Source organism: Balaenoptera acutorostrata, chromosome 11 (assembly GCF_949987535.1).
Source record: "Balaenoptera acutorostrata chromosome 11, mBalAcu1.1, whole genome shotgun sequence".
In the NCBI taxonomy this organism is placed as follows: Eukaryota; Metazoa; Chordata; class Mammalia; order Artiodactyla; family Balaenopteridae; genus Balaenoptera; species Balaenoptera acutorostrata.
Genome location: NC_080074.1, coordinates 24,076,726 through 24,094,043, shown reverse-complemented (window position 1 = coordinate 24,094,043; position 17,318 = coordinate 24,076,726).

Here is a 17,318-nt window from a genome sequence, read left to right as displayed (position 1 = left end):
ACTATTTAAAAAATCCAAACTCATTGGGTCTAAGATTCAAGGACGTTTTCTTGTTCATTTCCTTTGAGACTCCTCTGCTACTTTTTAATACCGTTGACAAAAGCACTGGATAAAGTCAAAACTTCTATGGTTGCTGAGCTCTTTGGACTTATGCGTTTTGAAATTAAAGGAAAGATAAATCCTACTTGTCTCTTGGGTTTACTACAGAACTTGATAAAGAGTCATCAGCCTTTCTGCTGGGATATTTATCATCTTGGCAACCATAGAGGAGGAGATGATTGTGCCTTCAACAAATAAGATTTTCCTCAGAGGTGTATATAAGGTAAACACTAACTGTTCCCAGTATCATTGAGGTCTATTTTAGCACAGCTGGGCTCATGTAAGGAAGCACAGAAGAGTTCAGACATTGTCTTCTACATTGGCTGAGGCCCTTGCAAGATGGGAGCCCACTCTCACCCATCTTCCTGGTTTCCTAGCATCCAAGGCTATACTCTATGCCCAGATATTCACAGCTGTCCTCTGCTGCAGCCCACACACACAGAGCACCCTCTGCGGTGGCCTTAATTAACCCCCGTCACTTTGGAAATACAATTTGTATTATATCCTCTTAAAGTCCTGCTTAATATTAAGTTATGGAATTCCAAACTTCAGACATGAGTAAGATTGTAAATATCACCTCTACAGTATCTCCTTGATGCAGATAAGAAATCCAAAGCTTAGACACATGCCCCAGATCACCCAGCTGGTGAGTGGCAAGGGTGGGGAAAATGCTCTACCTGCCTGGGGACTCTCAGTCCAGTGATCTTTGCATTGCACTATGTCACCACCTCCTACACCATGCTGTCAGCCAGTTAACCCAAAAAACTAATCTGCAATGTAGATCCCTGTGAACAACACTTCCCCTTCCTTTCCAATTACTTTATGCATTTCAGCAGGGGATGCTTTTGAAGACAGGAGTAACAAATAACCTTAGTGATTTAAGAAGATCCAGGCCTAAACTGTCCAGTTAGAGAGACAGCCTTCTGGGCAACCAACACTTATATTCATTGTTAAGACACATTCATCATGGTTGTCTTTGGTTTGGCCCAACCAAAACTCTAGAAAGGCCTTGGAAAGGCACAGCTAATCATAGAATGAATTATTAGATCAAAAGCAGGGCCTGTGAGAAAGCTTATAGAATTTAGGATTACTCAGCCTGAAGCAGAAGAAAAAGCAATGAAAGCTACTTTCGGAATTGCCTTTGGTCAAGGGGATTTGTAATACAGAAGAGAGTGACTTGTCTTCCATGGTTAGGAAACACAAAGAGAAATTGGGCTTAAAGTGCAGCAAGATAAATGGATGGCCCCACTGAGTGCCAGTGTGGTCAATTAGGTGGCCTCTGGAGGCTTTCTGTAAGCCTGACTGCGAGGGGGGAGCTTGACCTGCACTATACAGAAAGCCATCTTATCAGAGGCTTTGGAGGAGAGGTGTATGTCTGTAGTGGTCAGCCAGGCTCTTTGCTGACAGCAGAGGCATGCACTGTGCAAAGTCTTCCTCACAATCACATTACCTAGAGTTGATTTTGTTTGCTATATAACTGCTGAGAAATTTTGAGGAATCACCTACCACACACAAGCTTCTATCATGTGGGCAATGAAGCTTCTATTTGTCATTGACAAAGGGATCAAATTTCATCCCATCTCAAAAAGAATCCAATTTTGGACCATAATCTGGTCAAAACTGCTCTCTGCAAAGAGGTTTCTAAATCAGTTTCTTTCCTAGCACAATGGGATAAGGTCTGCAATTCTCCTCTTTGAATTACTCTGACTGTGCTCTGAGAAGCACAAAGTCAGTCTTCATTGCTACCAAATCTGAAGGTTAAGTTTCTGGGCAAGAAAGGAGGTGATGCTGAAGTCATGATCAATCAGTGATGTCAACCTGCCAGAAGTAACTTATCATGGTACAGGTATTGGACATTTAATTTGAAGCCTTCTTTTTTTTCCTCACTCCTGAGAATCTGACATTCAGTCACTTTATTTTTTCTAATTTGTTGGAAGAAAGATGCAGAGAAGAGAATTTATGATCTCCAGACAATGAAACACCTTTTCATTACCATCATTATTGATTTCTTGTACACCAGTCCTACAAGCATTTTTGTCATGTCCTTTTGAAAATTTGCAATTGTTTGAAGGTTAATTGTGACGTTTGTTGGAACACATGTAAATCACCAATTCCTTTTTTTAAATTGAGAGAGAAACTCTGGTAGGAGTTCAAGGTAGGAGAAGCTTTTTTCATTATTAATTCCAAATGTGAAATGGCCTTTAGTTAGTTCATCTGGGTGATCTTAAAATGAAAATCATCTTTTCAACACCTAACCCCTCATAGATAGGCTAGTGAGTTTCAGGTTGGTAGGAAAGTAAGTTATCCTCTTCAGCAAAGCTTTTTGTGTATGGGGTGTGGGGGGTGGTTTTAGGTATTTAGACAGCGGTCTTAGTGTTTAAAAATACTCTTTCTTACTAAGAATCCAAAATTAGCAAATCTAAACAATATGAAGTGAATTATATTTGCAGTGGAGAAGAAGACAGACAAAGAGATTGAACTGTGGGGGAGATTCCATTCAAGAGATAATTCTAGAGGAGGAGCTTCAAGATGGAGGAAGAGTAAGACGTGGAGATCACCTTCCTCCCCACAAATACCTCAGAAATACATCTACATGTGGAACAGCTCCTACAGAACACCTACTGAATGCTGGCAGAAGACCTCAGACCTCCCAAAAGGCAAGAAACTCCCCACGTACCTGGGTAGGGCAAAAGAAAAAAGAAAAAACAGAGACAAAAGAATAGGGATGGGACCTGCACCATTGGGAGGGAGCTGTGAAGGAGGAAAGGTTTCCACACACTAGGAAGCCCCTTTGCGGGCGGCGACTGCGGGTGGCGGAGAGGAGAAGCTTCAGAGCCACGGAGGAGAGCGCAGCCACAGGGGTGCGGAGGGCAAAGTGGAGAGATTCCCGCACAGAGGCTTGGCGCCCAGCAGCACTCACCAGCCTGAGAGGCTTGTCTGCTCACCCGCTGGGGCGGGCAGGGCTGGGAGCTGAGGCTCAGGCTTGGTCGGATCCCAGGGAGAGGACTGGGGTTGGCGGCGTGAACACAGCCTGAAGGGGCTAGTGCGCCACAGCTGGCCGGGAGGGAGTCCGGGAAAAAGTCTGGAGCTGCCGAAGAGACAAGAGACTTTTTCTTGACTCTATGTTTCCCGGTGCGCGAGGAGAGGGGATTAAGAGCGCCGCCTAAACGAGCTCCAGAGACGGGCGCGAGCCGCGGCTATCAGCGCGGACCCCAGAGACGGGCCTGGGATGCTAAGGCCGCTGCTACAGCCACCAAGAAGCCTGTGTGCAAGCACAGGTCACTATCCACACCGCCCCTCCCGGGAGCCTGTGCAGCCCGCCACTGCCAGGGTCCCGTGATCCAGGGACAACTTCCCCAGGAGAACGCACGGCGCCCTCATGCTGGTGCAATGTCACGCCGGCCGCTGCCGCCACAGGCTTGTCCCGCATCCGTACCCCTCCCTCCCCCCGACCTGAGTGAGCCAGAGCCCCCGAAGCAGCTGCTCCTTTAACCCCATCCTGTGTGAGCGAAGAACAGACGCCCTCAGGCGACCTACACGCAGAGGTGGGTCCAAATCCAAAGCTGAACCCGAGAGCTGTGCGAACAAAGAAGAGAAAGGAAAATCTCTCCCAGCAGCCTCAGGAGCAGCGGATTAAATCTCCACAATCAACTTGATGTACCTGCATCTGTGGAATACCTGAAGAGACAACGAATCATCCCAAATTGAGGAGGTGGACTTTGGGAGCAACAATATATATATTTTTCCCCTTTTTCTCTTTTTGTGAGTGTGTATGTGTATGTTTCTGTGTGTGAGTTTGTCTGTATAGCTTTGCTTTTACCATTTGTCCTAGGGTCCTGTCTGTCCGTTTTTTGTTTGTTTGTTTGTTTTTTTGTATAGTTTTCAGCGCTTGTTATCATTGGTGGATTTGTTTTTTGGTTTGGTTGTTCTCTTCTTTCTTTCTTTCCTTTTTTTTTAAATTACTTTAAAAAACTTTTTTAATAATTATTTTTTGTTTTTTATTTTAATAACTTTTTAATTTTATCTTATTTTATTTCATTTTATTTTATCTTTTTCTTTCTTTCTTTCTTTCTTTCTCCCTTTTATTCTGAGCCGTGTGGAATACAGGCTCTTGGTGCTCCAGCCAGGCATCAGGGCTGTGCCTCTGAGGTGGGAGAGCCGAGTTCAGGACATTGGTCCACCAGAGACCTCCCAGCTCCACATAATATCAAATGGCGAAAATCACCCAGAGATCTCCACCTCAATGCCAAGACCCAGCTGCACTCAACGACCAGCAAGCTACACTGCTGGACACCCTATGCCAAACGACTAGGAAGACAGGAACACAACCCCACCCATTAGCAGAGAGGATGCCTAAAATCATAATAAGGTCACAGACACCCCAAAACACATCACCAGAGGTGGACCTGCCCACCAGAAAGACAAGATCCAGCCTCATCCACCAGAACACAGGCACTAGTCCCCTCAACCAGGAAGCCTACACAACCCACTGAACTAACCTTACCCACTGGGGGCAGACACCAGAAACAACGGGAACTAGAATGCTGCAGCCTGTGAAAAGGAGACCCCAAACACAGTAAGTTAAGCCAAATGAGAAGACAGAGAAACACACAGCAGATGAAGGAACAAGGTAAAAACCCACCAGACCTAACAAATGAAAAAGAAATAGGCAGTCTACCTGAAAAAGAATTCAGAATAATGAGAGTAAAGATGATCCAAAATCTTGGAAATAGAATGGAGAAAATACAAGAAACGTTTAACAAGGACCTAGAAAAACTAAGAGCAAACAAACAATCATGAACAACACAATAAATGAAATTAAAAATTCTCTAGAAGGAATCAATAGCAGAATAACTGAGGCAGAAGAACGGATAAGTGACCTGGAAGATGAAATAGTGGAAATAACTACTGCAGAGCAGAATAAAGAAAAAAGAATGAAAAGAATTGAGGGCAGTCTCAGAGACCTCTGGGACAACATTAAATGCACCAACATTCGAATTATAGGGGTTCCAGAAGAAGAAGAGAAAAAGAAATGGAATGGGAAAATATTTGAAAAGATTATAGTTGAAAACTTCCCTAACATGGGGAAGGAAATAGTCAATCAAGTCCAGGAAGCGCAGAGAGTCCCATACAGGAGAAATCCAAGGAGAAACATGCCAAGACACATATTAATCAAACTATCAAAAATTAAATACAAAGAAAAAATATTGAAAGCAGCAAGGGCAAAGCAACAAGTAACATAAAAGGGAATCCACATAAGGTTAACAGCTGATCTTTCAGTAGAAATTCTGCAAGCCAGAAGGGAGTGGCAGGACATATTTAAAGTGATGAAAGGGAAAAACCTACAACCAAGATTACTCTATCCAGCAAGGATCTCACAGATTCGATGCAGAAATTAAAACCTTTACGGACAAGCAAAAGCTAAGAGAATTCAGCACAAACAAACCAGCTTTACAACAAATGCTAAAGGAACTTCTCTAGGCAGGAAACACAAGAGAAGGAAAAGACCTACAATAACAAACCCAAAACAATTAAGAAAATGGTCATAGGAACATACATATTGATAATTACCTTAAATGTAGATGGATTAAATGCTCCCACCAAAAGACATAGACTGGCTGAAAGGATACAAAAACAAGACCCATATATATGTTGTCTACAAGAGACTCACTTCAGACCTAGGGACACATACAGACTGAAAGTGAGGGGATGGAAAAAGATATTCCATGCAAATGGAAATCAAAAGAAAGCTGGTGTAGCAATTCTCATATCAGACAAAATAGACTTCAAAACAAAGACTATTACAAGAGACAAAGAAGGACACTACATAATGATCAAGAGATCAATCCAAGAAGAAGATGTAACAATTATAAATATTTATGTACCGAACATAGGAGCACCTCAATACATAAGGCAAATACTAACAGCCATAAAAGGGGAAATTGACAGTAACACAATCATAGTAGGGGACTTTAACACCCCACTTTCACCAATGGACAGATCAACCAAAATTAAAATAAATAAGGAAACACAAGCTTTAAATGATACATTAAACAAGATGGACTTAATTGATATTTATAGAACGTTCCATCCAAAAATAACAGAATACACTTTCTTCTCAAGTGCTCATGGAACATTCTCCAGGATAGATCACATCTTGGGTCATAAGTCAAGCCTTGGTAAATTTAAGAAAATTGAAATCATATCAAGTATCTTTTCTAACCACAACACTATGAGACTAGATATCAATTACAGGAAAAAATCTGTAAAAAATTCAAATACATGGAGGCTAAAAAATACACTACTTAATAACCAAGAGATCACTGAAGAAATCAAAGAGGAAATCAAAAACTACCTACAAACAAATGACAATGAAAACACGACAACCCAAAACCTATGGGATGCAGCAAAATCAGTTCTAAGAGGGAAGTTTATAGCAATACAATCCTACCTTAAGAAACAAGAAACATCTCACATAAGCAACCTAACCTTATACCTAAAGCAAATAGAGAAAGAAGAACAAAATAATCCCAAAATTAGCAGAAGGAAAGAAATCATAAAGATCAGACCAGAAATAAATGAAAAATAAATGAAGGAAATGATAGCAAAGATCAATAAAACTAAAAGCTGGTTCTTTGAGCAGATAAACAAAATGGATAAACCATTAGCCAGGCTCATCAAGAAAAAAAGGGAGAAGACTCAAATCAATAGAATTAGAAATGAAAAGGGGGAAATAACAACTGACACTGCAGAAATACAAAGGATCATGAGAGATTACTACAGGCAACTATATGCCAATAAAATGGACAACCAGGAAGAAATGGACAAATTCTTAGAAATGCACAACCTTCCGAGACTGAACCAGGAAGAAACAGAAAATATGAACAGACCAATCACAAGCACTGAAATTGAAACTGTGATTAAAAATCTTCCAACAAACTAAAGCCCAGCACCAGGTGGCTTCACTTGCGAATTCTATCAAACATTTACAGAAGAGCTAAGACCTAACCTTCTCAAGTTCTTCCAAAATATAGCAGAGGGAGGAACATTCCCAAACTCATTCTATGAGTCCACCATCACCCTGATACCAAAACCAAACAAAGATGTCACAAAAAAAAAAACTACGTACCAATATCACTGATGAACATAAATGAAAAAATCCTCAACAAAATACTAGCAAACAGAATCCAACAGCACATTAAAAGGATCATATACCATGATCAAGTGGGGTTTATCCCAGGAATGCAAGGATTCTTCAATATATGCAAATCAATCAATGTGATACACCATATTAACAAACTGAAGGAGAAAAACCATATGATCATCTCAATAGATGCAGAGAAAGCTTTTGACAAAATTCAACACCCATTTATGATAAAACACCTCCAGAAAGTAGGCATAGAGGGAACTTAGCTCAACATAATAAAGGCCATATGTGACAAACCCACAGCCAACATCATCCTCAATGGTGAAAAACTGAAACCATTTCCACTAAGATCAGGAACAATACATGCTTGCGCACTCTCACCACTATTATTCAACATAGTTTTGGAAGTTTTAGCCACAGCAATCACAGAAGAAAAAGAAATAAAAGGAATCCAAATCGGAAAAGAAGAAGTAAAGCTGTCACTGTTTGCAGATGACATGATACAATACATAGAGAATCCTAAAGATGCTACCAGAAAACTCCTAGAGCTAATCAATGAATTTGGTGAAGTAGCAGGATACAACATTAATGCACAGATGTCTCTTGCTTTCCTATACACTAATGATGAAAAATCTGAAAGTGAAATTAAGAAAACACTCCCATTTACCACTGCAACAAAAAGAATAAAATACCTAGGAATAAACCTACCTAAGGAGACAAAAGACCTGTATGCAGAAAATTATAAGACACTGATGAAAGAAATTAAAGATGATACAAATAGATAGAGAGATATACCATGTTCTTGGATTGGAAGAATCAACATTGTGAAAATGACTATACTACCCAAAGCAATCTACAGACTCAGTGCAATCCCTATCAAACTACCAATGGCATTTTTCACAGAACTGGAACAAAAAATTTCACAATTTGTGTGGAAACACAAATACCCCGAATAGCCAAAGAAATCTTGAGAAAGAAAAACGGACCTGGAGGAATCAGGCTCCTGGACTTCAGACCATAGTACAATGATTCAGTAATCAAGACAGTATGGTACTGGCACAAAAAGAGAAATATAGATCAATGGAACAGGATATAAAGCCCAGAGATAAACCCACACACATATGATCATCTTTTCTTTGAGAAAGGAGGCAAGAATATACAATGGAGAAAAGACAGCCTCTTCAATAAGTGGTGCTGGGAAAACTGGACAGCTACATGTAAAAGAATGAAATTAGAACACTCCCTAACACCATACAGAAAAATAAACTCAAAATGGAATAAAGACCTAAATGTAAGGCCAGACACTATCAAACTCTTAGAGGAAAACATAGGCAGAATACTCTATGACGTAAATCACAGCAAGATCCTTTTTGACCCACCTCCTAGAGAAATGGAAATAAAAACAAAAATGAACAAATGGGACCTAATGAAACTTAAAAGCTTTTGCACAGCAAGGGAAACCATAAACAAAACGAAAAGACAACCCTCAGAATGGGAGAAAATATTTGCAAATGAAGCAACTGACAAAGGATTAATCTCCAAAATTTACAAGCAGCTCATGCAGCTCAATATCAAAAAAACAAACAACCTAATCCAAAAATGGGCAGAAGACCTAAATAGACATTTCTCCAAAGAAGATATACAGATTGCCAACAAACATATGAAAGAATGCTCAACATCATTAATCATTTGAGAAATGCAAATCAAAACTACAATGAGGTCACACCTCACACCGGCAGAATGGCCGTCATCAAAAAATCTACAAACAGTAAATGCTGGAGAGGGTGTGGAGAAAAGGGAACCCTCATACACTGTTGTTGGGAATATAAATTGATACAGCCACTATGGACAACAGTATGGAGGTTCCTTAAAAAACTAAGAATAGAACTACCATACGACCCAGCAATCCCACTACTGGGCATATACCCTGAGAAGACCATAATTCAAAAAGAGTCAGGTACCACAATGCTCATTGCAGCTCTATTTACAATAGCCAGGACATGGAAGCAACCTAACTGTCCATCAACAGATGAATGGATAAAGAAGATGTGGCACATATATATAATGGAATATTACTCAGCCATAAAAAGGAATGAAATTGAGGTATTTGTAGTGAGGTGGATGGACCTAGAGTCTGTCATACAGAGTGAAGTAAGTCAGAAAGAGAAAAACAAATACCATATGCTAACACAGATATATGGAATCTAAAAAGAAAAAAGAAAAAATGGTCATGAAGAACCTAGGGGCAAGATGGGACTAAAGATGCAGCCCTACTAGGAAATGGACTTGAGGACAGGGGGAGGGGGAAGGGTATGCTGGGACAAAGTGAGAGAGTGGTAGTGTGTATATGGACATATATACACCACCAAATGTAAAATAGATAGGTAGTGGGAAGCAGTCACATAGCACAGGGAGATCAGCTCGTTGCTTTGTGAGCAGCTGGAAGGGAGGGAGGGAGCCGCAAGAGGGAAGAGATATGGGGATGTATGTACATGTATAACTGATTCACTTTGTTATAAAGCAGAAACTAACACACCATTGTAAAGCAATTATACTCCAATAAAAACGTTAAAAAAAAAAGAGAGATAATTCTAAGTACAAAAGAGGTAAATTCATGTTCGTCATTTTGATACAAGTCTTCCACTGTATCATTGTATCATTTGATACAAGTCTCCCAAATTTTACCTGAGTTTTGTGACAGTGACTTAATCTACTGGGATCACCATAACAAAATACCATAAACTGGGGGAGCTTAAACAATAGAAATTAATTTTCTCACGGTTTTAGAGGCTGGAAGTCTGAGATTCAAGTGCCAATATGGTCAGGTTCTGTTAAGGCCCCTCTTCCTGGCTTTCAGACAGTCACCTTCTGGCTATGTTCTCACATGGTTTTTCCCTAGTGAATGCAGGCAGGGGAGAGAGAGCAAGCTCTCTGGTGTCTTTTCTTTATAAAGGCACTAATCCTATGATAAGCGTACCACCCTCGTGACCTCACCCAACCCTAATTGCCTCCCAAAGTCTCCATTTCCATATACCATTATACTGGGGATTAGGAGCTCAACATGTAAATTTTAGGGAGATATAAATATGCAGCCCATAACAGACAGTAAAACTAGAGTTGAACTAAACTGTGCATCATACTCAACAAAAGCTTTACCTAGGTAAATCTTCCTTCTGTCTTTTCAGACTCTTAGGAATCCTTCAGAATTCCACCTCCTCCATCCCCAGAGCTGCACCTTCATTGGCTCCATTCAGCCACATCTGCATTCATCCAGGCGGCTCCAGCTCTCTTCCCTTCCTGTCTTCCCCATCAAACTGCCAGTTGTCACCCAGGAGGTCAGAAAAGGGGCAGAGTGCATGATCAAAGGGGTGATCATGTTGCATTTTGTGTCATTCCAGGGAAATATTCCTCCTCCTTTTTCTTCTTGTACATCTCTGCCACCTGTCTTGTATATCTCTGATCTACTCTCTCTGGTTCATCAAACACAAGAATCTGCACTGTTCCCAATGCCTTAGCAGCCTGGGAGAAGAACTTGATCATGGTTTACTTGGATAAAGTGCCTTATAACTTACAATGCTTTCATATTTTTCCAATTTGTGTGATCCTCACTTTTACAAGGTATTTACCTCCATTACACAGATGAGGAAATTAAAATCAAAGAGTTGAATCGCTTGCCTGAGGACCATGGAAGTTAAGTAGTGTATTCAGGATCCAAACTAAGTCCTCCCAACCGCAGCTCCAGGGCGCTTCCAAGACATCATAGATATCCCCATAGAAGAGCATCACGTGGTCAGTAAACCAGCCAAATGTGGTTTGAAAAGATTTCTCCACAATCTTTGCAATTATGATACAATAAACTTTCTGTTGTCCAATTATTCTGAAATGCTTTTTTAAACATAAAAACTAGTAAATGTTAATAACTGAAATTCTATAAAGGAATGCATACATACGTGTACATATACTTTTTAAAGGATGGAGAACACAAACTTTTCTACTGAGCTCCCACTTCAGGCTTCTCTCAATCTCACTCTTTTCATCCAGCTTCCTCCAAGGAGGGAACATTTATTTTTTGAGCTCCTAGTAGGTTACCAGCATTAAGCTGTATCCCACATGAGAATCACAGGGTATTGATCAAGGGAATGCATTGTAAAGCCAGACAAACCTCAGTCCCAAACCTGACTGTGGCACTTAGCCATGTGACCTTGAGCTTATTAATTTTCCTTTCCAAGCCTCAGTTTCCCCATTTGCTAATGTGGAATAAAAGCAATAGCCAGAATGATTGTATTAAACAAGCTAATTCGTGTAAAACAGACGCTAGCTGCCACATGGTACATATTGCCTGTCGTCATTATTTTCGTTACCAGTTATTGTTCAAAGATAAGTAAGACAGTTCTACCTCAGAAGACTCAAGATATAGTGGGAAAATGAAACAGGCATAACTAATGCCAGTACAGGCAGATTTTGGAAAGGGAATGGAACAGAGACATAGATTGTCCTCCCACAGCTGTCTCCCTGCTAAGTCCCAAATGCCATAACTCTCGTGCCCTAAGACTTAGCAAAATCCTCACTGATTTAAACCCTGGTACATTTTCTCTTGGAAAATAGAAATCTTAATGCATGAAATTATGTCTGCAGAAATGGTAAGCATATGGGGTAAAAACTCAAAGCAAAAAAAAAAAAAACAGTGTAACAGTTTAGGGCTCCAGCTTGATGTACTGTTGCAATTCGCAGCCTTGTCAGTCTGTTTTATAACACCATTGCTCAAATTTGTGACAAAGTCCCAGCCCCAGAATCCTAGAATGAAGAAATTTGGCATGGGTAGACTTGTTTACACTCTCTTCTTGTGAATATTTTCATTTAGAAGTTTCTTTCACTGGTGTTTCTGGTGTAGGCACCCCTGATTATAAGCAGGGAGGTAAAAATATCAAACCTCAAGGCAAAGTGGGGCAGAAATTAAGTTGGGTCTGAGATGATCTCCCCAAGCCCCTCCCACTTACCCACTTTTCTGAGATGTCCGTAACGGAGATGTAAAACCAGCACAGCTGGTTCACCAGGCATAATTGTATTTTCTTTTATTTACCAAATACTTCTCATGGGCTAGGGTTGCTTCAGGAAATTCATAATTAATTAATATAATTCATTAGCCCTCATAACAACGCTATGAGATGGAAGCTTTTATTATTCTTAATTTACATATGTGGAAACTGAGACACAAAGAAATTAAGCAATTTACCCTAGGGCACAGAGACAGTAAATGATGGGGCATGAATTATGAACCTAGGCCAGCTCTGGAATCCATATTTTAACCTCTATGCCAGTGTTTATTTGTGTGGTGTCGGTGTTGCTGGTTTTTCACTTATGACTACATGGCATTTATGAAACTGGCATTAGAAGTACAATGACTGTGAATGTGATTCAGGACTCTTTGGGCACACCGGCCTGCAGAATTTGAAAGCATTAATGTTCCATCTCAAGAGTTAATTCTTGCACACTGGTTCATAAGCATTAAACCTCTCCTACCGAGATACTGATAGTTTTATATACTTCAATTTTCTAATAACATGAATTCTAATGCAATTAGGTGGCCTAATTTTTACTAGGTTTGTGACTTATGATCTTAAATTGTAGTTGTATGGATATGGGAGGAAACAGGGAACACCAGATATCGAACATACGGCTTTTTTAAAAACAATTTAAATTGGACTTTTATGTAATGTTTCATTTCTCAAATTCCTCTTTCACACTCAAATTGCAGAGCCAAATTCTACTTTAAACCAGATGATAAGTGGACAGATATTACAGTTCAGTTTTTTTTGTTGTTTTAACATTTGTTAGAAGAGAAAGCAGTATATTCATTTAATGCCTTCCTTTTCCTGCCACCGTGAAATAACATACCTAAATTCAGTTCAGCAATTAAGAAGCATTGCAGCTCTATTACATGTTGGAAAGTATGACTACTGCATGGCCACGGACTAGCACTTAGTCGGTATTCAATAAATAATTGATAAATGAACAGTCCCAGAGATTCAAGGATGAATACGATTCTTCCCTGCCCTCCAGAGGCTTATGATCCATTAAGTCAGTCTTGAAAACCAACAACTAAAATGCAATGTGATAGATTTTAAGAACCATGTACATGCATGAGCACTATAAGTGAGAATTGGTGGTATATATATATAATATATTATATTATATATTATATATATAATATATATATTATATATTATATATTATATATTATATATTATATATAATATTATATATACACAGATATATTAATAAAAAACATGATAATCTCCCTTGTTCCCTATCTTTAATCTCAGCATCCTGAAATATTTTTAATAATAAAAGTTAAGTATGCTTCAATATATAGAGTTTAATTTTCCTAATAATAAAAGAGGGGTACGCTATACATACCTTGGAATTCTACAAGTATCATGCATATACCTCCAGGCCAACAATATGCATGTAATCCTTTAAAAAAATACATTATGTTGTATATGTTGAATATATCATAATGTATTGAATGATAAATTATAGACAATAAGGTTACTTTTTTGTTTGTTTTGTTTTTGTCTTTAAAAATCCCCATACAGCTATCTTTCATTGTAAGTGCTGTTTATTTGTTTTTAATCAGTTTTACTGAGGTATAGTTTACAACCAATGAAATTCACCCCTTTAAAGTGCACAGACTGATATGTTTTAACAATATGTATACAAAATATGTACTGTCATGTAAAAACCACAAAAAGCAAAATGTAGAACACATCCACCACCCTCAAGAAGTTTCCTATGCCCCTTTGCAGCCCTAGCCCTCCACAGCTGCTGATCTGCTTTTATGACTATAGTTTGTGCCATTTCTTCTTTCACTTAGGTTTTAGAAACAATAAACTAGATGTTTTCCAAAAATGTTCTCCTAATCTGTGTCTTGCCTATTCATGGCCTTAGTGTCTTTTGAAGAGCAAAATTTATAATTTTGAAGAAATACAATTTATTAATTTTTCTTTTCTGGTTTGTGATATTTGTGTCCTATCTAACAAATCTTTACCTAAAACAAGATCACAAACGTCTTTTCTTTTAAGACGTATAATTTTAGCTCTTAGGTTTAGATCTCTAGTATACTTTGAGTTGGCTTTTATGTATGGAGTGAGGTAAGGGTTGAGTTTTATTTTTTAACAGTATGGATATCCATTTATTACAGAACAATTTATTAATGAGAATATATTTTCCAAATTAAGTTGTCTAGGTACTTTTGTCAAAAATCAGTTGAATATGTCTGAATATGTCTATTTTTGGACTCCACTTATACTAATGCTATATTCAATTATTGTGGCTTTGTCTTTAATTCAGGTGATAAAAGCAGTCCAACTTTGTTTTTCTACAAGATTATCTTTGTTATTCTAAGTCCTTTGTACTTCCATACAATTTTGAAATCAATCTCTCCAATTTTGTTTTTTTCTAAAGCCTACTGGGATTTGACTGGAATTACATTGAATCTATAGATCAATTTGAAGAGAATTGACATCCTAAAGAGTACTAAGTCTTCCAATCCACCATATGCTTCTCCATTTATTTAGATCTTCTTTAAATTATTTTAGCAAGGATTTATAGTTTTCAGTGTAAAAGCCTTGCACATGTTTTGTTAAATTTATTTGAGAATTTTATGTTGTTTACTTTATTGCAATATGTTTAAATTTCAATTTCTAATTACTCGCTGCTTGTATGTAAAAATACATTTGGTTTTTGAATATTGACCTTGTATCCTGAAACCATGCTAAGTTCAATTAGATTTTTTGTAGATTCCTTGGGATTTTTCATATATAAACTCGTGATTATATGAAAGAGATAGTGTTACTTTTTCCTTCCCAATATGTATGCATTTTTTTCTTCCTTATTGTACTGATAAGGACTTCTAGTACTTTGCTCAATACAAGTAGTGAGTGTGGACATCCATGCTTTGTACCTCATCTTAAGGGGAAAGCATTAAGTACTTCACCATTAGTATGATGTCTGTGGTTTTTTGCATAGATATCTTTTATTATGTTGAAAATTTTTCTCACAATTCCTTGTTTGCTACAATTTTCTAAAAAAATCATTAATGGGTGTTGAATTTTTTCAAATGCTTTTTCCTACTCTATTGAAATTAAACATTTAAAAAAAATTTTAATCTGTTGGTATAGTGAATTATACTGATTGGTTTCCAAATGTTAAATGAACCTTGCATTTTTTTGGAATAAATCTCAGTTGATCATGATATATAATTTTATATATTTTACATAGTGATGGGTTTGATAATATTGGTCTGTAGCTTTCTTATTTTGTGATACCTTCTTTGTCTAGTTTTGATATATTGGCCTCATGAAGTGAATTGAGAACTGTTCCCACCTCTTCCATTCTCTGTAAGAGTATGCAAAATTGGTATTATTTCTTCCCTAAATGCTTGACAGAATTCACCAGTGAAACCACCTAGGCATGGAGTTTACTTTTGGGGAAGTTCTTAAATATAAATGTCATTTCTTTAATAGATATACGGTTATTCAGGTTATCTGTTTTTCTCCTTAGGTGTGCTTGGTAGTTTGTATTTTCCAAAAAATTTATCCATTTTGTGTAAGTTGTCAAATTTATTGTAATATTTTTCATTTGTTATTCTTTAATGTTTATAGAATCTGCAGTGATGTCCTCACTTCAATTCTTGAGGTTGGTAATTTCTGTTTTGTCTTTTTTTTTTTTTTCTGGATTAGTCTAGCTAAAGTTTTATCAATTATATTGATTTTTTCAAAGAACCAGCTTTTGGTTTCACTTATTTTCTCTATTTATCTAATTCTATTTGTTATTTTGCATTCATCTTCATTATTTCCTTTCTTCTGCCTACTTTGGGTTATTTTGTGTGTGTGTGTGTTTTTCTAATTTCTTACAGTTAAAGCTTGGATCATTTTTTGAAATCTTTTAAATCTCTTCTAATATAAATGTTCCATGTTACAAATTTCACACAAATTGGATAACTCTGTTCCATGAATTCTGATATTTTATGTTTTCATTTCAACTCAATTTAAAATGTTTTTTGCTTTCTCTTGTAATTTCATTTTCAATCAGTTATTTAGAAGTGTGTTATTTAATTTCCAGTTAGTGATATTCCTGATATTTTTCTTTTGTTGATTTCTAATTTAATTCATTTTTGTCACAGAATATAATCTATGTTTTCAATCCTTTCAAATTTATTAAAGAGTTCTTTTATGATCCAGCATATGTTTTTTCTTTATAGAACTGATCTCTAAAGTGAGACTGCTATGTCAAAGAATATGTTCATTTTTATTTCAAATAGATATTGCCTAACTACTTTCCCTAAAAACACAATTTATAATGCCAGTTCCCATATTGTCTTTATTGTAATATGTTATCAAATTATATTTTCCCATATATTTAGTAAAATATAGTATTTTTTAAAAAATTTTTCATCTCTCAGGCAACAGGTAAGGTTGAGTAATCTTTTAGAAGTATATTATGCATTTACATTTTCTTATGACTTGCTTGTCAATGTTCTTTGTCCAACATTTTATTTTAAACATAAAATTTTAAGAATTTTCTTGAGTTTTTTGAATTCAGCACTATTATTTATGGAAATGACACATTTCTATTCTTAATGTTTCTTTTATATAGTAGGTAAAAACAAACAAATATATGTGTATAAATATATGTATATATATTTGCTTTTTATAGAGTGTCTATACATATATTTTTCTATCCTTAAAACAGCCATCAAAGGACAGATACATTTATTTATATGCCATCAGTGTGTGTCTGGTACTAGTATTACAGCTTTCAAATTGTAGTTGAAGAAACAATTAATTGGAGTTACTCGCTGAAGTTTACACAGGAAGTGAATTACAGAGCTGAATTTGAACCCAGGTCTGTCTATCTCCAAAACCCATGTCCTTATCACTACAACATGCAGCCTTCTCTTAAATAAAGAAAAAGTTCAAAGTGCCAATGGCTTTTTGTTGCCACTATAATTGTATGCTAAAAGAGAATAACAAGTCATTTATATATAAATGTTGCAGTTATCTCACCATAG